The sequence below is a fragment of the Melanerpes formicivorus genome, unplaced genomic scaffold (assembly GCF_026170545.1).
Source record: "Melanerpes formicivorus ecotype bairdi unplaced genomic scaffold, bMelFor1.0.p_v2 SCAF_13, whole genome shotgun sequence".
In the NCBI taxonomy this organism is placed as follows: domain Eukaryota; kingdom Metazoa; phylum Chordata; class Aves; order Piciformes; family Picidae; genus Melanerpes; species Melanerpes formicivorus.
Window position 1 is genome coordinate 12,008,370 of NW_027142365.1, and position 19,209 is coordinate 12,027,578.

General features: G+C 48.6%; 1 protein-coding gene across 5 annotated transcripts in view; it reads left to right on the top strand.

Moving 5' to 3' along the window:
* The first annotated feature begins 2,527 nt into the window (after nt 1-2,527).
* The window catches only part of SMARCD3 (SWI/SNF related, matrix associated, actin dependent regulator of chromatin, subfamily d, member 3), a 69,550-nt gene continuing 52,868 nt past the window's right edge, over nt 2,528-19,209 (top strand). Inside the window, exons 1-3 of one of the 5 annotated variants that reach the window (XM_068146166.1) lie at nt 3,012-3,314; nt 3,405-3,863; nt 5,060-5,249. The gene's annotated coding sequence lies outside the window, so the exon portion shown is untranslated. Of the gene's footprint in view, nt 2,546-3,011; nt 3,864-5,059; nt 5,250-19,209 lie in introns of those variants that run through there. The other 4 variants (XM_068146169.1, XM_068146165.1, XM_068146167.1 and 1 more) reach the window with 4 other exon arrangements.

Here is a 19,209-nt window from a genome sequence, read left to right on the forward strand (position 1 = left end):
GCGTTCTGAGGTGAGATGAGCCACTATGGAAGGAACAGGTTGTGTCTTACAAGATTAACTGTCACAGTTATGCTGCAGCTGGAGGAAGAGCCTGGGGATGGTAAACTAAAACTGCAGTAAGGAAAATGCTGCAAAGAAGGGAGAGTGGCAGTTCCCCCAGTATGTTAGAATTTCCTTGGTTTGTGTAACAGACTGCTGGAGACCTGTGTGAAGTTTCCTGTCATATCTAAGTGGGCAGAATTAATAGTCCTTCATGGCCTTAAATTTCATGCCTCTGAATAGATAGTGAATGGAAGTTGCAAGAGAAATCCATCAAAGGCTATTAACCACAAAGCCAACACCTCTGTCAGCGTCTGCCTCTGAACCACAAATCACTATGAGCTAGGAGAGCATTCAGGGAGGTGTCACTCTGTGCCTGCCCTGCTTTTATCATCTCTTCTAGACATTCAGTGTTGGCCCCTGCCAGGAAGAGGGTAAATCAGCCAAGTGTACTTATAATTTGACTCTGTAGCACTGCTTTTGTATCATTATCTGCAAAGAAGGACTAGATCTTTTTCAAGGACATACTTCATCTAGAAATGATCGACTGTGTGAGGATCATGATACATAATTCATGGACTACAGTGGGGTCATGTATTGGCCGGGAAGACAAAACTACCATGATTGTCATCTTTGACCTTGTAGAATGGAGAAAACACAAAATCCTGCTGAGGTGCTGGTTGTACCTTCAGCTGTGCTTACCCTATCACATTCCTGGTGCCTGTACTTTTGTGTGTATCTTGCTTTCCTTGGGCTCCATGTCCCTGGATATTTTCCTTCCTTGTCTTCAGCTGTAGGATTGGTAACTTGTTCTTTTGGTTGTCTTTGATAGGCTTTCCTATCCTGTTGGGATATCCTTTGACCACAAAGGAAAAAAAAACCATGTATTCTGCTAAAAAGAGGAAGTTTTTGCCCCAGCTGCATTTTCAGCTTCAAGAAACAGGTGGAAATAGTGTTCTTCTGGTGCAAACTGCTGTAGAAAAAAGCACAGAAATGTGACAGAGATGCAAAAGGCAGTCTGGGAAAGGTGAAGGCATGTAAATATACAGCCCTCGTTTCCAAACACCAGGGAGACACAAATCCATGCCCTAATCTTCACAAGATTTGATTTCAGCTTTTGGACTTACACCCAAGCTGTCAGAATTGCTTGGCTTTGGCTCATCAGGTGCCCCCCTTTTACACCCAGTGCTTTTCCTTCCTTCCTTCCACCCCTTTCTCAAAGGGACTCACTTCCAGTGCTCACCCTCTACCCTCTCCTGTCCTCCATCCCTCACTTCTTCAGTGCTGCTTCAGTTTATTCCTTTAAAGTGTCCTTCACAATCATCTTCCGCTGAATAGTCGAGTGAGGTTTTCCCGCCACAACTGGTACGGTGCGACAGGCCCAGGGGCTTCGTGGACCCAGAACCCTCGTCCTGCCGGGAGCTGCTCTCCCCCAGGGGCAGGGCGCGCAGAACGCGTGCGAGTGCGGAACAGTCGCTCCCGGTAGCTGCCCCGTGAGGAGCTGCGATACCAAACAGCGCTGTTCGGCTGTCTCCGCCCGCGCACTGCCGGTAAGCAGCTGGTTTCGCATCACCACCGAAATCCCTGGCCTCGTCCTGCCGTGCCTGCCGGCAGCGCGGCGAGCCTCGCTCGGCACCGCCCCTCGAGTTCAGCCGTGAGCCGGGCGGCTCCCCGGTCCGATCCTATCGCCCGGTGGGTCCGCGGGGCGGGTGGGAGAGGCAGGCCGCTACCAGCGCCGTCGCCAGGTGGACCTGGGCGTGGGCTCTGGCGGAGCCCGACCTGCTGGACGGGACCGGGGCTAGTCCCGGTGGCGGAGACGCTGCGGTGGCGCGAAGCTGCGGCGGCAGGGGGCGGTGGGTTGTGAGGGGCGGCCGGCGGAGAAGGGCGCTCAGGGAACTCTGTCTGCGAGTCGGGACGCTGCAGCGGGTGAGGGGCACTCCGCCTCCGGGGCTCAACTGCGGCAGGGGGCTGGATGGCGTGACGGCGGGAACGGGCTGCGGTGGCGGCGGACCCACAGCCCGTCACACCCTCTCCCGCGGCTATCGCGGACTCCGCCAGCGGGCAGGACCGAGCTTTGCAGACTAGCAGGGCCGGGGCGGCCCGAGGGGCTGGGAAGGGTCGGGCTCTGCTCCCGCCCGTCCGCGGGAGGAGCTCCGCGCCGCGCCGCCCACGCAGGGCCGGGCAGCGGGGACAGGGACTGCGGCCACTCCGCACTGTAGCCGCTGAGGCGGCGCTGAAAGCCTAGAGACCGGAGTGTGGCTGGGTCACAGAAGCGGTGGCTTCCGCACCGGGACCTCGCCCCCGGCGGCGAGGGCGCTCCGGGCAGTCGGTCCCAACCCGGTTCTGCCTCTCCCGCTCCTGCGCGGGTGGCGAGCGCTGCGCACTTTGCAGACGGTCCCTGCGCCGCTCTCTGCAGCGCCGCGCAGGCGCCCCGCGCCCGGCGCTGGGACGGCGGCCCCGGTGCGAGCGGGAGACCGGCACGGCGGGGAGGAGCATGGACGGGATGGTGAGCCTTGCCCCGGGTCCCGCCGTCCCGGGCTTCCCGGCTTGGTCTCGCGGCAGCACTTGACGTGACTGAATCCCGGGCACCTGCGGGGGGTCTGGCTGCGGAACACCTCCGCCCGGGTACTGTGCCCCGCCAGCAGCAGCCACGGGCCAGGCACGGATCCCGGGTACTGGCGCCACTCCCGCCCCGGCGGGACTGGCACCAGGGGACTGGCGGAGTGAAGGCAGAGCCTCCGCGCTGCCAGTCTGCCGCCGGCTGCCCCTCTCGCGCTGCTCGGCTTCCCCGCAGAGCTAGGGTCCGGAGCGCCCTGCGCTCCGCTCTCACCGTTCTTCCCTTCGGACTCGGCGCCTACCCGGCCCCGGGCCCGCCGTTTTTCCTAGTGTCCCTGCATCCTCGGCCGCGCTGCGCCGGTTCTGCCCCGCAGGGCCCCAGCTGGTTTGGAGAGGCAGGCAGAGTGGAGCAGCCCTGTGCTCGTTTGCCTCTCCCAGACGTGGACTGCGAGCCCCCGTGTGAGGCTTTTCCTCAGCAGAGACTGTACCGGGGATGACATCGGTACTCATCTGGAGTCGCCCAGCCTGCTCTAGCATAGTCCTCTGAAGAGGAAGCTCCTCCTCTTAACACCCTGACCCTGGAGACACTTCGCACCTCAGTGCTGTCCTGCTACTGACGGCAGTCTCCAGTGCTCCAGGAGCAACCAACCTACATGAAGGAGTTAGCACCTTTTGGGAGAGGATTTGAGGTGCTTCCTCTCACCTGTTTACAGAGCAAGGTGTGTAGTCCCAGATACTCCCTCAGGACAAAATGATCTGTATGAGGCTAACGCTCTGCACAGCCTTCTAGATCTTGATTTCCCACACAGGCAAATCATCTCACTGTGGTGCCATGAGTCTTCTGCTGGAGACTGCTGCTCCTCCTATTCCCTGGGGCCTGAACTCCACTTACCAGCCTGGCTTGTGGAGGGAATCTCTGTGCAAGTTGCTGGTGGGAAACAGTAAAGTGTAAATTAAATGGACTGAGAAGAAAGCAAGGTCATTCACCAGTTAGCATGATCCAGGGTGTGTATTTGTGCAGCACCCTTGCCTAGTGCTGCCAGCACACTACCCTGCTTGGAGAGGCTTGGTCTTTATACTGCTGCCCATCCAGAGGAGTCCTGCATCTTCTGAAAAGAGCCACTTCCCTGATGCTTCCTCAGGAGCAACAACAATCTACTGTTTACCATGAGGACAACACTATGAGAAACCAGCCCATCCTCCTGGCAGAAGCTCATGCCCTCAGTCAGAAGCTTGCAACCTGGCCTTGTTCCTAAGGCAGGGTGAGGGTGAGATTCCCAGCACTGTCAGCCTTTGGTTGCCTCCCTTCCCACAGTGCTGCAGTGATGTTCCTTTCTGTACCTCATGCACTCTCCTGGCCAAGCCCTTCTCACTGACTCTGTTGCTGTGTTCCACGTCAGCCCTGCTCTCCTGTCCTTCATTGACTTCAGGTCTATTTTAGCCCAATTCACCATGATCTTTCTATCTTCTGTTCTCTTACTTTGGCCCTGCTGCACCTAGAGCCTTGTTACTGACCCTGATGGAGTTGTCTGCTCTTGTGCTGACCATCAGTGCCTAGGCTGGCACAGTGATGCTTGTATTTCCCCCTCTTGCCCACTCGAACAGTTGCTTCTAACTGCATGACTAGGTATGAGCTTGCCCCCATGAATGCTGTGCATGATGGTGTTCACATCTCTTTTACTGTAATGATTTTTTTCATCAGCTACAGCAGAGAGCTGCCACAAGAAGCAGGTCTTTGTATGCACAGATGAATCTGGTTCAGCTCTTCCCAAGGAGCAGCTCCTTTTTCCTTCTTATCCTGGTTCATCTTCCCTGGCACTGATGATAACTATGTAGACACTGAGGCTGCCTGACTGAAGCCGAAATATGTGGGATCAGGAGTTCTCCCACTCAGCAGCACTCTCACATCCTATCAGGGCAGAGTGTTCTTATAGCTCTTAAGAGTTTGACGTTAAAGAATGAAAGCAAGCTGCCTTGGTTCAAGCTCCTGGACCGGCCTGCTTTCCCAAGGGTTACCAGAGGTGTCTGGTGGCAGAAACATTGCTGAGAACATCTCCATAAGAGAACAGCCTTTCTGTTTGGTTAGGCCAAACAAATTCCTGTGATCCCCTCCAATCTTGACCACCTTATGGTTCTTCAAAAGCATTCCTCACTATGATGACAGGTTATAGACAAGCAGTGTATTTCTCCCTACAATACAAGCTGGCTTCCAGCTGTAGGTTGACGATGGCCTACAGCCTGAGCAAAAGTCTGCTCTGGGCAACATGGGCATGCATCTCAGTGTAGCTGGCTGCAGAGAAATCCCTAATTGCTGTCTCAGTTGCATCTTCTCTTTCTTGCTTTTCTCCTCCCTTTTCACTTGTGTTGCTTATGAAGTTGTCACATGAGTCAGTGTTGTTCTGGGAAGTTTTATTTCTATTGTATATTATTTCCCTCTCAGTCAATGTGTACTTTTTTTTTTCAGAGCTGGATCCAAATGCATCCTCGGCCTGCTTAGAGCTGTTCCTGTTTCAAGTAGATGAAACTCTCTGCCTCTAATTCATCATGACATAATATCTGGTCTCCTGCCCCATCCTGCTGGATAAGTTTCCTGCATCCTCTTGGTCAATCCACATGTGACTCTGGGTGTTCCTCAGCTACCTAGTCTGGTGCAGGTAGGTTTCAGTCCTTTGAACAGCGGTGGAAGAATGTGTCTGTGCTGTGTATGGGGACTGGAAAATGTTTGCCTTTGGACATGTAAGAAAAGCTACTTATGAAATCAGTCCTGACTTGCCTGCTTGCTGCTATTGACCTAAGCTGGTCCTTGGACTAGTCAGGCACTTCTGTGTTAGTTTCTGCTGGTGCTGGTCAGGCTGGCTCAGAGCAAGCAGTATTAGAGTGCAGTTGTTGAGAACAGGCCTAGCAGAGGCAAGAGCTAAGAGGAGGTATTTGTTGTGGCAGTTCATGACTCCATTAGCTCCAGGTAAACATGATTAGTTCTTGTCAGTTGGTTATTGATTTGTAGGGTTACTGTGCTTCTCCCAGCAGGTATAAATTGGCACAGTTACCTCGGCATGGCTGTGGCAGTACCCACTGTTGTTGAATCTGCATTGGTCATCTCCATGATAAGGGACTCAAATATGCCACTTGGGTCTTTATTTTCTACCATTAGTCTCATTCTTCTTGTTTCTACTGGTGAATATCCTGTGTTCATCTACTTTTTGTTAGTACACAGGATACTTGTGTTGAACTTTGGTTTTCCCCCACAGCTGGCTCAGTGCCTTTTCCTCTTTTACAGCCTGCATGAGTTGCTTCCCTGGTAGTATTAAGTTTTCTGGTAGAAAAGGGCTTTCCAATTTGCACTGGAAATAAGAGGCCTAGGTTCTAACTTAATTTTGTTGTGGTTGTTTTAAAACTTTGAGCACATTAGGCTTGTTATGGTCATCTGATTTGGCCCTTTAACAGACAGGTGGCTTATCCTGCTGCAGTGCAGGTGTGAACTTTGCCCAGTGCCTGCCTCTGGGCTCTGCATTCTGGCAGAGCTAAGAAAGGTCTCTTACAGAGGGACATCACAGTCACAGTATCACAGTATCACCAAGGTTGGAAGAGACCTCAAAGATCATCGAGTCCAACCTGTCATCACAGACCTCATGACTAGACCATGGCACCAAGTGCCACGTCCAATCCCCTCTTGAACACCTCCAGGGACGGCGACTCCACCACCTCCCTGGGCAGCGCATTGCAATGCTGAATTACTCTCTTGGTGAAGAACTTTCTCCTCACCTTGAGCCTAAACTTCCCCTGGTGCAGCTTGAGGCTGTGTCCTCTTGTTCTGGTGCTGGTTGCCTGAGAGAAGAGACTAACCCTTTCCTGGCTACAATCACCTTTCAGGTAGTTGTAGAGAGCAATGAAGAGAGCAAGGAGAGCAATGAGCAATCAGCACCAGTCTGCCAGTCGTAACTTACAAGAATTCAACAGATATGTTGTGCTGAGTCAAACTAAAGTGTCCTGAGGCAAATGCTGTATGTTTTTAGTTGTTTTTTTATTCCTTGCACATACCTTTTAAGTTTTTGCAGCCATCTAACCATGGCGTCAGTAGTTTGAAGTAAGCAATGCCAGAAAATCGGCTAAATTCTTAGGTCTGATGTTTCATTGTTCTGTTCATTGGGAGGAGTTGTTAACAGTTCTCTGTGACTGAATTTTCTGTGACTGTTTTCCATCACTGTTCTTTTCTATTCAGTTGAATGTTCTCTTGCATTCTGAGTCCTGGGAGGACTATAGGACCACTCACTGTGATATGTTCCTAAAGGTACCCACTTCCTAAAGTGGGTAGCTGTATCCAGCTCATGGCCATTGCTGAGTAAAAATAGGCCTGTTTGAGAGGCATCTTGGTATTTTAACTCATTCCTGTTCCACATGACAGAAGACTAAGGTGTGGATGAGAGATGTTTGGCAGGGAGAGAGACCAGACAGAAAGAGGGTGACTACAGATGCTTGGCAAAAGAAACTGGAAGGAAGGAGAATGAGAATGATAACCGGCTGAGAAGAAAGCAGTTCTGTGATTCATTTACTTGCATTTGCACTTACAGACAGTATTGAGATGGCCACTGAGTGCCAGACAGCAAGTATGGCAAAAGGCTTTTTTTTTCCTAGTTGACATCTGGAAAAGTTTGTTTCTTTTTCAGTTCAGACACCTCACTCCACTTCTTCCTGTTCTCTATCACATGTTATGCTCCTTACAGTGATTAACATGTTAAGAACTCTTTGATGTTAATGTGGAATATACTTGCTAACATTTATTCCTGCAGAGAGTCCACAAGACTTGCTGGAATCAGAACTTTTTGATGAAAGGTGTTGACTTTAGCCTTCAGTACTGTTAATCACATGGAGCTTCTTCATCTTCCACTTCAGTATTCAATTGTGGTTTCTAACAGAGGGCTTGGGCTAATGCCTGGAATTTGCTGATCTCCCCTTAAATTGAATAACATTGTCTGAACTTAGCTTTTCTGTAGATGAAAAGAGCTATGCTAGAGATCAAGAGTCATCACCACGGAAAGGTGAGGTTCTGTGCATAGAACATATGGCTGTGTGATGAATTATTGGGAAACAGGCTTAAACAAGCAAAAAAAAGTTGGGTTTTTTTCAGCTCATGTCAAATCACAGAATGTTAGGGGTTGGAAAGGAACTTGAGAGATCATCCAGTCCAACCCCTTTACCAGAGCAGGGTCATCTAGACTAGGCCACACAGGAATGTGTCCAGCAGGGTTTTGAATGTCTCCAGAGAAGGAGACTCCACAACCTCTCTGGGCAGCCTGCTCCAGGGCTCTGTCACCCTCACAGTGAAAAAGATTTTCTTATGTTCATGTGGAATCTCATATGCTCCAGCTTGCACCCATTGCCCTTTGTCCTATCATTGGACATCACTGAGCAGAGCCTGGCTCCATCCTCCCAACACTGCCTTGCACATCTTTATAAACATCAATGAGGTCACCCCTCAGATTCCTCTTCTCCAAGCTAAAGAGCCCCAGCTCCCTCAGCCTTTCCTCACGGGGGAGACGTTCCACTGCCTTCAGCTTCTTTGTGACTTGGTGCTGGACTCTTTCAAGCAGTTCCCTGAACAGGTCCTCCACAGAAGTGTACACAATATTCCAGATGGAGCCTCACCAAGGCAAAGTCAAAAGGCAGGGGAGCAGTGGTGGGCTAGGAAGCAGTGCCTTGAAAAGTCAGGAAAATGAGCAAAAGAATAAATGATAGAGGAAGGGATAAGGAGCTCTGGGGAATGACCAGAGTTCTGGAGGGGAGCTTGGAGGTTGTTTTGAGATGAAATGCAGATAAGAAAGTGAAAAGACAGCCAGCAGCAGAATATACAAAAAGGAGGGAAGAGAGCTGTAAATTTTGAGAGCTTTCTTTATCCAGCACAACTTAACCTCTTTTGCCTGCCTGCCACCTACTCATGCTTCTGTTGGAGATATATAAAAAAAACAAAAGTAAAAGAAAAAAGGGAAACAGTGGCAAGTGGCTTCAGTTTGTCAGGGGAGAGCTTCTTGGCTTCAGGAATGGAGCTGTATGTGATGGCTGTGTGGGAGGAGCCTGATTTGGCTTTTGGAGATCCTCGTTTTTATGTTGTCATGTTACTAGAACCTGCAGTTGTGAAGAGAAGTGCTGTTATGCAAATTAGAACACATTAATATTACACATTGCCTTTATGAAAGACACTCCCTCAAAAGTATTACAAATTAAGGTAGGCATTAATCTTACAGTTATGATTATATTATGAAGCACTTGCTTATTTTCTCTGTAAGTGCTTCAGGCCACATCTCATTTACAGACTTTCAGACTAGTTCCTGCAAGCTCCTGTAGGTCATTGCCAAATTTTCCTGACTTTGCAGGTATGAACAGAATGGATGGGGATTCTCCAGGAAAACTGGCAGCAACTACTCGGTTGTGCTGACATGGCTGGGCCTTGAGCAGCACGCTTATGAAAGGACCATATCTGGATTGCACTTAAATCTCTTCCCTCTTTCTCCAGCTCTGCCTCCTCAGTGGCTTCTTGTTGGAATGCTGAGCCTGTGTGGATAACGTGTGTGTGGGCCACACCTTGAATACTGTGTCCAGTTCTGGGCCCCTCAATTTAAGAAGAACATTGAGACTCTTGAACGTGTCCAGAGAAGGGCAACAAGGCCAGGGAGAGGCCTCAAGCACAAGCCCTACGAGGAGAGGCTGAGGGAGCTGGGATTGTTTAGCCTGGAGAACAGAGGGCTCAGGGGAGACCTTATTGCTGTCTACAACTACCTGGAGGGAGGTTGTAGCCAGGAGGGGGTTGGTCTCTTCTCCCAGGCAATCAGCACCAGAACAAGAATACACAGTCTCAAGCTGCACCAGGGGAAGTTTAGACTTGAGGTGAGGAGAAAGTTCTTCACAGGGAGTTGATGGCATTGGAATGTGCTGCCCAGGGAGGTGGTGGAGTCACCATCCCTGGAAGTGTTCAAGAGGGGATTGGACATGGCACTTGGTGCCATGATTTAGTAGTCATGAGGTCTTGGGTGACAGGGTGGACTTGATGATCTTTGAGGTCTCTTCCAGCCTTCTTGATTCTAGGATTCCATGACATGGCTTCCCTGAGTGGCTGTTACTGCCCCACAGTTTCTCTTTGCATTCTGCCACTCAGCAGGAAGACAGCTCCTAGGAAGCTCTTGCATGGTGCATGGCAGAGGCCATGTGAGATTCTGCCCATGTATCCTCTCACCCTGTTGCATGGCATTGGTACCATTTAAAAACAACTTGGCTCTTAACTCTGTCCTGCAACTACTTCCTTCTCTTTGGTCACTGATGGTGCTGACAGGGATTTTTTTTTTAATTATTGTGATTTATTTGTATTGTTTCTGTTTTGCCAGATCTGTGCTCTCACCTTCTTTCTTGCCCCAGTAACTTCCTTGTGCCTTCTTTGTGGGCCTCCTATGTCACTTTCTGGTAAATGTTTTTTGCACCTCTTTAAGTCCTTCCCTGATCCCTTTTCCTGGTCTGGTCTGACTGTGTTTTCTCCCCATCTTCATGTTTTGTACTGACTTTATTTTTCCTAAAGGTCCTGTTGCTGTTTCCCTTCCTTCTATTTGTGTTATTGCCTTGTTCTTCATGGCTATTTTGGGGTAAGAGCATGACTTTGTTGCTGCAGTTGTGTGCATCAGCTGCTGGCAGCAGGCTGTCCCTGGCTCACTCCATCTCTTGCTTTGCATGGACAGTTTATATGCATTGTTTATTCCATGTTTCTGAAGATGTTTTTAGGTTTCTTGCTTCCCAAGAGGGTACATCCCATGCAATAAGTGGTCAGTCTGCCACCTGCACGCCTATTTATGTATAGTTTTTTGTTCCCAGTTCGCCAGATGACTTGGATAAGAGTATAAATGACTTGTCCTGAGTCCTTGTGACTTATGCAAACTTAATTAGTGTTAATTTCCATTTCATACTTTCTCCTGAATCACTGATGCACATATTCCGCGGTGTTAAGCAGACAACAGGTCCTCAGAGGTTGGAGCCAGGTGGGAAATGGTCTCTTATCCAAGTGATGAAACACAAGTGATAAAAGACAAGAGGAAATGGCCTTATTAGGTAGCATTTCTTCCCAGAAAGGGTTGTCAAACCCAGGAACAGGCTGCCCAGGGCAGTGAGAGAATCCCCATCCCTGGAGGTATTTAAAAGATGTGTAGAGATGGCATTTAAAGATATGGTTTAGTGGTGCACTTGGCTGTGTTAGGTGTACATTGGACTCAATGATCTTTATGGTCTTTTCCAACCAAAGTGATTCTGTGACTCTGTGATTAGTGACTGGACTTTGTTCCCCTTAACTGTTGGGCACCACAGTGGTCCTGCAAGTCTCGATGTAAGGGTGGGGAAGGGGCCCTTCTGCTGCCAGGCTTGCCCGTCATGGGAGGCTCCTGGGAACACGGCCTGCGGCTGCCTCTGCTTCCCCACGTCCGGCGGACTGGAGGCAAGGACTGTGCTTCAGGTGCCAACCCCTGCCCAGGCTGCAGGCCTCGGTGACCAGGGTCATGTGCCCAGAACGGATGGGGAAGGGTCGTTGAGGAGAGGGTGTGAAGAGAGGCGCCGGCTGCCGCGGCCCGGGGAGCCGCCCCGCCGCGGCCGGAGGAATGTTCCCGAGCTGGTGGTGCTGCTCCTGCGGTGTCCCGGTGCGGGGCCGCCTCCCTCCGGTCCCGCACTGCAGCACAGCCGCCGGTTTGGCGCTGTCGGGGCCGGCCGCGGCGGGGCGGTCGGGACCCGCCGTGCTCGGTGCTGGGTGGCGGGCTCCCCGCCCGGCTCGCCGAAGCCGCACGGAGCTGCTCTGCCCCTTGCTATCGACGCCGGGAAGCACGGCGGGGACCCGCCGGCTCCCCCGCTGTGCTGCTGCTGCCCGCCAGCGCTGCGGCCAGCCCGGGGTCCAGTGCCCAGAGCCCCTTGACGGTACGAAAGTGCTTTCTGCTTGAATATAATGGAGACGGGAGCAGGCGGAGGAGGGAGGCTTTGCCAGCCAGCATGTCTCCTAGCACGGATCAATACCTCTGGAAACCCCCTGGAGGAGGGAATTGGTTTAACTGTGGGCTCGGCCAGTGAGAGGCAATTGGAAGAGTTACAGGAGTAGGAAAACCTTCTGAGCATACAGGTGTTGAGGCTGACAATGTCATTTTTTTTGATATCAAAAGCAGATACTAGGAATAGTCTGACATGATATCAAAATGGTTCTGAAAAGTAGAAATGTGGAGGATGACTGACATGCTGAACTGGGAGGGGGAGGGGTGATAATGCCTGTGTAAAGCTCCTTATGATTTTAAAGATGCTGCAGTGCTTTGGGCACAATGTTCACCAGTCTCAAAAAGCACTGACTGTCTCCTCGGCAACAAGAAAGGCTTGTGTCTGTTCCCATGGAAATGAACTGTGAAGCCTTCACAGAGAAGATTCTGTTCTGAGCACAACAGCGCAGGCTCCAAGCTCTTTGTTGCTCGTACCTGAAGCAGAGGCCGTTGGCATGTCCTGGTGCTCTGATCCTGTAGCTGACAAGGAGGAGTGAGCAACAATAGTGTGGTGCTGCTCCTGGCTCCTTGGATAAAACAGATTACCTGCTGCTTTTCCCATCTGAGGAGTGCCTTCCATGCTCACCAGTTGCCAGCCTCAAAGATGGCTTTGCAGCTTTCGATAAGGGAAGCAAGGCTCTTGGTAGCCTGAAAGGAATGGGAGAGTTTCTGATTCTTTCAGAGGTGCAGGCAGATAAATCTGAACAATGAGGACCAAACTGTCCTGTCTGCAGGGAGTGTGCATCTCAGCAGTGCTTTCTGATGCTTAAAAGGAGAACTGTGCAGAAGCACTGACAGGGCTACCTGCACTGAAGTGGGAATTGCTACTAAAGTAAATAAGTCATGTATAATAGACACCACTCCTTCTAAACCCGTTAGGATTCTCTTCTAAGGGAGCAAACTTCAATTTAGCAGAGACCAGAAGTGGGATCCAAGCATGGTTTGATCTTTTTGATTTTTTTAGTATGAGGTGTGACATGCAGACATACTAGTGGAACAGTGATTGTTTCAGTGTTGGGCTGTGACTAGACTGGCTCTGCCTTCTTTATGCCCATTCATCAGGTATTTACACATATTAATCAGATACCCCACTTCTCATCTCCACAGTAAAAAAAATCCCAGCTCTCTCAGCCTTGCCACATGATAGATGCTCCAATCCCTTAACCATCTTTGTAAGCACTCCTTCCTCTATGTCCATGTGTTCCATGTACTGGAGAGACCAGAACCAGACCCAGTGCTCCAAATGTGTCTCACCAGTGGCAAGCAGAGGAGATAGGTCACCTCCCTTGGCTTGCCCTTCCCAATGAGCCTCCATCCATCCATGAGTCCCCTGCATTGTGCGCTACCTTAGAATTCAATACATGTCTAGGATGAGAAAGGTAATGGAGGGAGTGACACTAACTGTGTGCAGATGTTGGTACAGCTTTCTGTGAGGAGAGCCCATCAGTGTAGCAGCAGACACTGAACCTTTGTGATAGGAATCAAGACTACATCACATCTTCATTCATAAGTCCCAAGAGAATGACCAATTCCTGCTGTCTCACTTGTTCTGCTGCAGGACAGATACAAACCATTTTTATCTGGGGAGACAGCAACAGGATCAGAAGCTGAAGGACTGTTAACTATTTTAGTTGTGTGGCTTGTTCTTCAGCAGCTGCCAGGCAGGACAGTTATTTTCTGAAGGCATTCTTCGGGGCCTTGTCTGGTTTGCCATGTCAGAGAGCTGCGTCCCATGAGCATTTCAGCCTGTTCACAGAGCTGGTCCTTTGATAGATGACTGGAGTTAACATCTAAATATACAAAAGGGGGAAACAGGGCAGAACAATGGCCTTAAAATAAGGTCATAACAAGGAGAGGGGTGTAGGCATGCAGCTTATTCCTCACAAGGAGCTGTGATTGTTGACTTTTGCAGCACTGTGGTGCACATGGCAAAGCTGTCACAGGGTGGGGTAGACTCAGCAAATGGATAACACAGAGGGATGCAGAACGAATGGGCACTTTCTTAGTCCTATATTTGGCATTTTAGATAGTTTCAGAGCAAGCAGTATCCCAGCTAGATTTAATTAGAGTGCCAAAAAAAAAAGGGCATTAGCCAAGTTCAGAAAAGACAGAAATGCAGTAATGAGTTTGGGGAAGGGAATGGAATAGCAGAAGAAAATGGAGAAACTGGAGAGAAAAAAACCAACAACAATCAAAACCTAAGATAAAATCAGACAAGTGGAAGCACTGTTGTAGGTCAGATGCACTAGGAAAGGAATTGGCTGTTATGATAAAAGAAGCTTTTCTCAAGAGCAGAAATATGATGAGCTTTTTTGTTTTGTGATTCCCCCCACCCTGGTATTCTGCTCCCTGTATTTCTCGTGGTTGGAGTATTAGTGACTGACCTTCCAGGACATAAACTTTTCACTAGTTTTTAAAGATTGCTTTGTGCTTGTTTAGACTGGGTAAATATCCTGCTGCAGGTTAATATCAAATAACTTAAAGGAATTTAAAGAAATTATTTTCTTGGTATCTTAGGCTTACAACTAACAATTTAGAAAGCCCTTCTCCTTAACCTTAGCAGAAACTGATGTTGTATTCCTTGGCCTCATAATTAACAGTCAGTGTTGCTGTTTCGTGCACGTGGACTAGCTTGGTTGTAGCATCTGAACGCTGGAGAATCTCTTTGAAGAATGAAGCTTACTTAGCTCCCAAGAAAGCACAGGATAGTCCAAATCCTGCCCCCCCAAGTACATTATTTCTATGGTTTCGAGTTGCAAGCTGGATATAAATTGATCAGAAAACAGGTGCCAGGGATGGGGGCAGCAAGCAGGAATTCAGTGGCTATTCAAAGTGAGCACAGTGAGACAGCTGGAGCGCCAGGCCCACTGCCTGTCATCCTGACAGGCTCTCTGTTACATTGCACCCTTTCTATTTCCAGCTCTTAACTTCATTGGTAAACTGTAAATGCCAGAGCCTGCATTGTTTTTCTCTACATCTCCTAGTACTCTCGGGTTCTAGAAACAACAGAGTACCAGGAAGGGGAAGAACTGTTGAATGTGATAGATAATATGACCTAAGGTCCAACACAGAGCTCTTCTCCCTTTCTCAGTTTACATCCACACATGAACATACTCTGCCACGTGAGTTTTACCACTGTCAGTTCTGTTTATTTTGCAAAGTGCTGAGTGCTGTAATGATTCAGCTTCTGTTTCTCCTGCCTATATTTCTTCTATGTATATTTTGAAGCCCATTTAGCAAGTAACTTGTGCCACCACTTGCGTGCCTTGTCATCTGGCCATGCTTCTCTTTCTGGGAGCATGTGCAGCGTGTTGCTCTGCACACTTGACAACTTCACAACCCCATTGGCAAGAGCAGTTTGTTGCTCTTAAGCCGTTGTGTGCCAGCCTGCTGTGCCTGTGCTTCACTGTGAGAGAGATGAGGAGACAAACCACTCCATTGTGCTGAAACCAGATGTTTTCCACTTCTGCAACACTCAGCTGCTCAAAAACAGCCTCAATTGAAAGCCTGGTGTCCATCTGAAGCCTGGATGTTGAAACCACGTCTCTTGTGTCATCTGTTGCTGTGCCTGGCATTTCCCTGTTGTTGCCTTTAAATGTATGTATTTATGTGAGGTGAATGGAGCACTAAAAAGGTTAGAAAACCATCCTACCTGCTGCTACAGACACAGCACAGTTCTTTTACTTCAAGATCTACCTTCCACCACCTACCTGAGCTTTCCCAACTTAAACCTTCTTGCATTTTAGACTGGCTTGATACTGTCTTTTTCTTTCTCTCTTTTTTTTGTTGTTTGTTTAATCCTCTGTCCTGACTGGCTGTGAAACTTCTTGGAAAATCTTCTCATTTGAGGATTTAGTCTACATGTCTTCTGCTTCCCTCTTTTAGGTCTTTGAAGATGGTAAAACAATCTGGATATAGCAGCCCTCCTTGGAATCTTTAGTAGCCACTTGTTTTTATCATTTATTTATAAACTTCTGTTCATAACATTTCAGTAATTTTTGGGTTTTTTTCCTGGCAATCACTGATTATGTTCATGTTAATAATTTCAGGCACACAGTGATGTTTTACTCCATTACATTTAAACTATGTCTGCCATTTCCACATAAACATAAGGAAGAAGCTTTTTCACTGTGAGAGTGACAGAGCCTTGGAGCAGGCTGCCCAGAGAGGTTGTGGAGTCTCCTCTGGAGACATTCAAAACCCACCTGGATTGTGTTCCTGTGTGACCTGCCCTGGATGATCCTGCTTTGGCAGGGGGCTTGGACTTGATAACTCTTGAGCTCCCTTCCAACCCCTAACATTCTGTGGTTTCCCACTGGCTGCCATTTCCCAAAGTCACTGATGTTTGCTGTCATGGTGACCATTTGAGGTCAACTTTGACTTTTTTTGGGAGGTAATCTATTGGTAATTGTTGTAGCTATTCTGCCAGCAGGTCAAGGGAGGTGATTCTCCCTCTCTACTCAGCTCTGGTGAGACCCCACCTGGAGTACTGCATCCAGTTCTGGAGCCCCTATTACAAGAGGGATATGGTTGTGCTGGAACGCGTCCAGAGAAGGCCCATGAGGATGATCAGAGGGCTGGAGCACCTCTCCTATGAGGACAGACTGAAAGAGTTGGGGCTGTTCAGTCTGGAGAAGAGAAAGCTCTGAGGTGACCTAATTGTGGCCTTCCAGTATCTGAAGGGGGCCTACAAGAAGGCTGGGGAGGGACTTCTCAGGATATCAGTGTAGTGATAGGACTAGGGGGAATGGAATGAAGCTGGAGGTGGGGAGATTCAGGCTGGATGTGAGGAGGAAATTCTTCAGCATGAGAGTGGTGAAGCCCTGGAATGGGTTGTCCAGGGAGGTGGTTGAGGCCCTGTCCCTGGAGGTGTTTAAGCCCAGGCTGGATGAGGCTCTGGCCAGGCTGATCTAGTGTGGGGTGTCCCTGCCCATGGCAGGGGGGTTGGAACTAGATGAGCCTTGTAGTCCCTTCCAACCCTGACTGATACTATGATACTATGGTACTGCCAAATAAAAGAAGGTAAAAGGAGACTTGGGCTGGGCTGGCCATGCAGTTTTTTACAATTACCAATATTTCTTCATGCTTTTATTCCATTGTGCTCTGCTTCTGATGCAGCTGCATTCACCTATTCATTATTCTACTAGTTCATTTGAAATGGGAGTGGATTTATTGGATGATCTATGCCCAGATTGCTGTGTCTTCCTTCTTTGGTTATGTGCTTTCTCCAGTCTCTTTGTGCTTTCTGAGACTGCTTCTCAGTTCCTAGGTAGCTTTGCATATTAATACATCCTGCAGTCAGTATTTGCCTACTGTTGGCTTGCTTAAACTATAGCTTCTTTTCAAGCTGCTTCCAGAACAGGACAGAATTTCTAGCATTATTATTAATCAAAATGGCCTTAATTTTTTTTTTCCTGATAAAGAAACAGGAAATCCTGTTGGATTTCCTATAATACAGGAGGGCAAGAATGCTCTAGGCAGTTGCATTAGTCTGATCCTTAGTCTGTATGTGGTGCAAGAAAGAGTTTTGAAAGAGAAAATAGCTGAGCACAAGGAAGATGGAGATGGTAGATAGGGTAAAGGAACAGCATGAGTTTACCAACCTGCTCTTTCTCAGCTAATTTTCTACACAAAGGAAATGGTGCATGTCTTATTTATCTAGACTGCAGTGCAGCCTTCAACACAGTGCTCTCTGAAAATTTAGTTGGGACTCAGAAGACAGAGAATAGAAAAATTGCAAGGGAGTAAGTTGCTCAGTAGACAGGACAGACTCTGCTGTGTCTTCAGGATTTGCCATGGGATTGATGTCATGTGATATTTTCAGTAATGTCCATGGCACAAAAATAGGGAGTGAAGTAATTAAGTTTGTTGATGATGCAGAGTAGGTATTGTTGAAGCAGAAGAGAGTAAGTTCTCTGGAAAGAATTGGATGCTTCTGAAGAGTACACAATAGAGATCAGGTGATATAGGATGACAGCAGAGCTCATTGTTGTGCGCTCTGGGGCTTGCAACAGGAATCAGCTCTGTGAACTGGAGGCTTTACCTCATGGCAGTGATGAAGAAGAAGAAAAATCACCTTGTACATGAGTCTGCATGCAGGAGAAATTGGGGTTATCACTGTTGTGATAGTGTGAAAGGCAGTTGAGAACCTAGCAAAGTTTGGTAGAGATTTGTGCTAGTTTGAAGGCTATTTATCACAGTATCACAATATCACCAAGGTTGGAAGAGACCTCAAAGATCATTGAGTCCAACCTGTCACCACAGACCTCATGGCTAGACCATGGCACCAAGTGCCACGTCCAATCCCCTCTTGAACACCTCCAGGGATGGTGACTCCACCACCTCCCTGGGCAGCCCATTCCAATGACAAATGACTCTCTCCATGAAGAACTTTCTCCTCACCTCGAGCCTAAACTTCCCCTGGTGCAGCTTGAGACTGTGTCCCCTTGTTCTGGTGCTGGTTGCTAGAGAGAACAGACCAACCCCTTCCTGGCTACAACCATCTTTCAGGTAGTTGTAGAGAGCAATGAGGTTTCCCCTGAGCCGCCTCTTCTCCAGGCTACACAATCCCAGCTCCCTCAGCCTCTCCTCATAGGGCTTGTGCTCAAGGCCTCTCACCAGCCTTGTTGCCCTTCTCACATGAGTTCATGGCCTTCTGGAGGCCATAGGTACAGCCCCACTTGCCCTTGTTCTAGAGGGATTAACTGGGACTGAAAGGAAAAAGGCTGATGGAATGATGAACAATGAGTTTTAAGAGACTGAATAATAGTTTCAATTGTTTAGTCTGACAAAAGGAGGAGTGAGTGTTGGTATGACTGCTGCATATACATGCTTCAAAGCATAAACATTAGACAGGCAGAACCAGTAAGGACAATGTTGGTTAAAAGAGTAACTGGGAATGGTAAGATACACTGAAAAACATACTCAGTCATTAAAAGAACTCATGTTTTCTAGCAGCTGTCCCATAGGAATGCCAATGTTTAAAGGTTTGTTTGAGAAGGTTCCATATGCCATGGTTGCTGTGGACTATCCAACAGTGACTTGCTGACCCAGCCTTCCCCTCTTTGTAGCCTGTCAATTAGTGATAGCAAGTGAATTGTTTATGATGCTGTTACCAAGCCTACCCTAAGGCCATTGTTCTGAACACCAACTATCATGAAGATACAAGGCAGCAGCAGATTTGGGGGTAGTTTTTGATAGGTCTTTGTTTCTGTCTCCCCCAGAACTCCAGACCAGTATTTCCCATTTCCTTCACTTTTTCAGGACAGAAATCCAGACTTCCAACAAAATCTCCTATCTTCTTTATTCTCCTTCCATGACCAAAGTCTACTAACTTCTCACACTGTACAGCTCTGCTTTGATCATTGGCTAGAAAATGAGTGTTGTGGACTGCTGCTTATAGCACTCTGCTTCATTGCTAAGAAGAGGTGAGAAGCTGTGCACAGATGTCACTGCACAAGCTGTGGGTTTGGTGAGGATGGAAAAGTGGAGGCAGAGGCATAGTAGGGCTAGACAGCTTACTATGAGATCACACAGAGTTGTGCAGAATTGGGTAAAATGTAAGTATGATTGA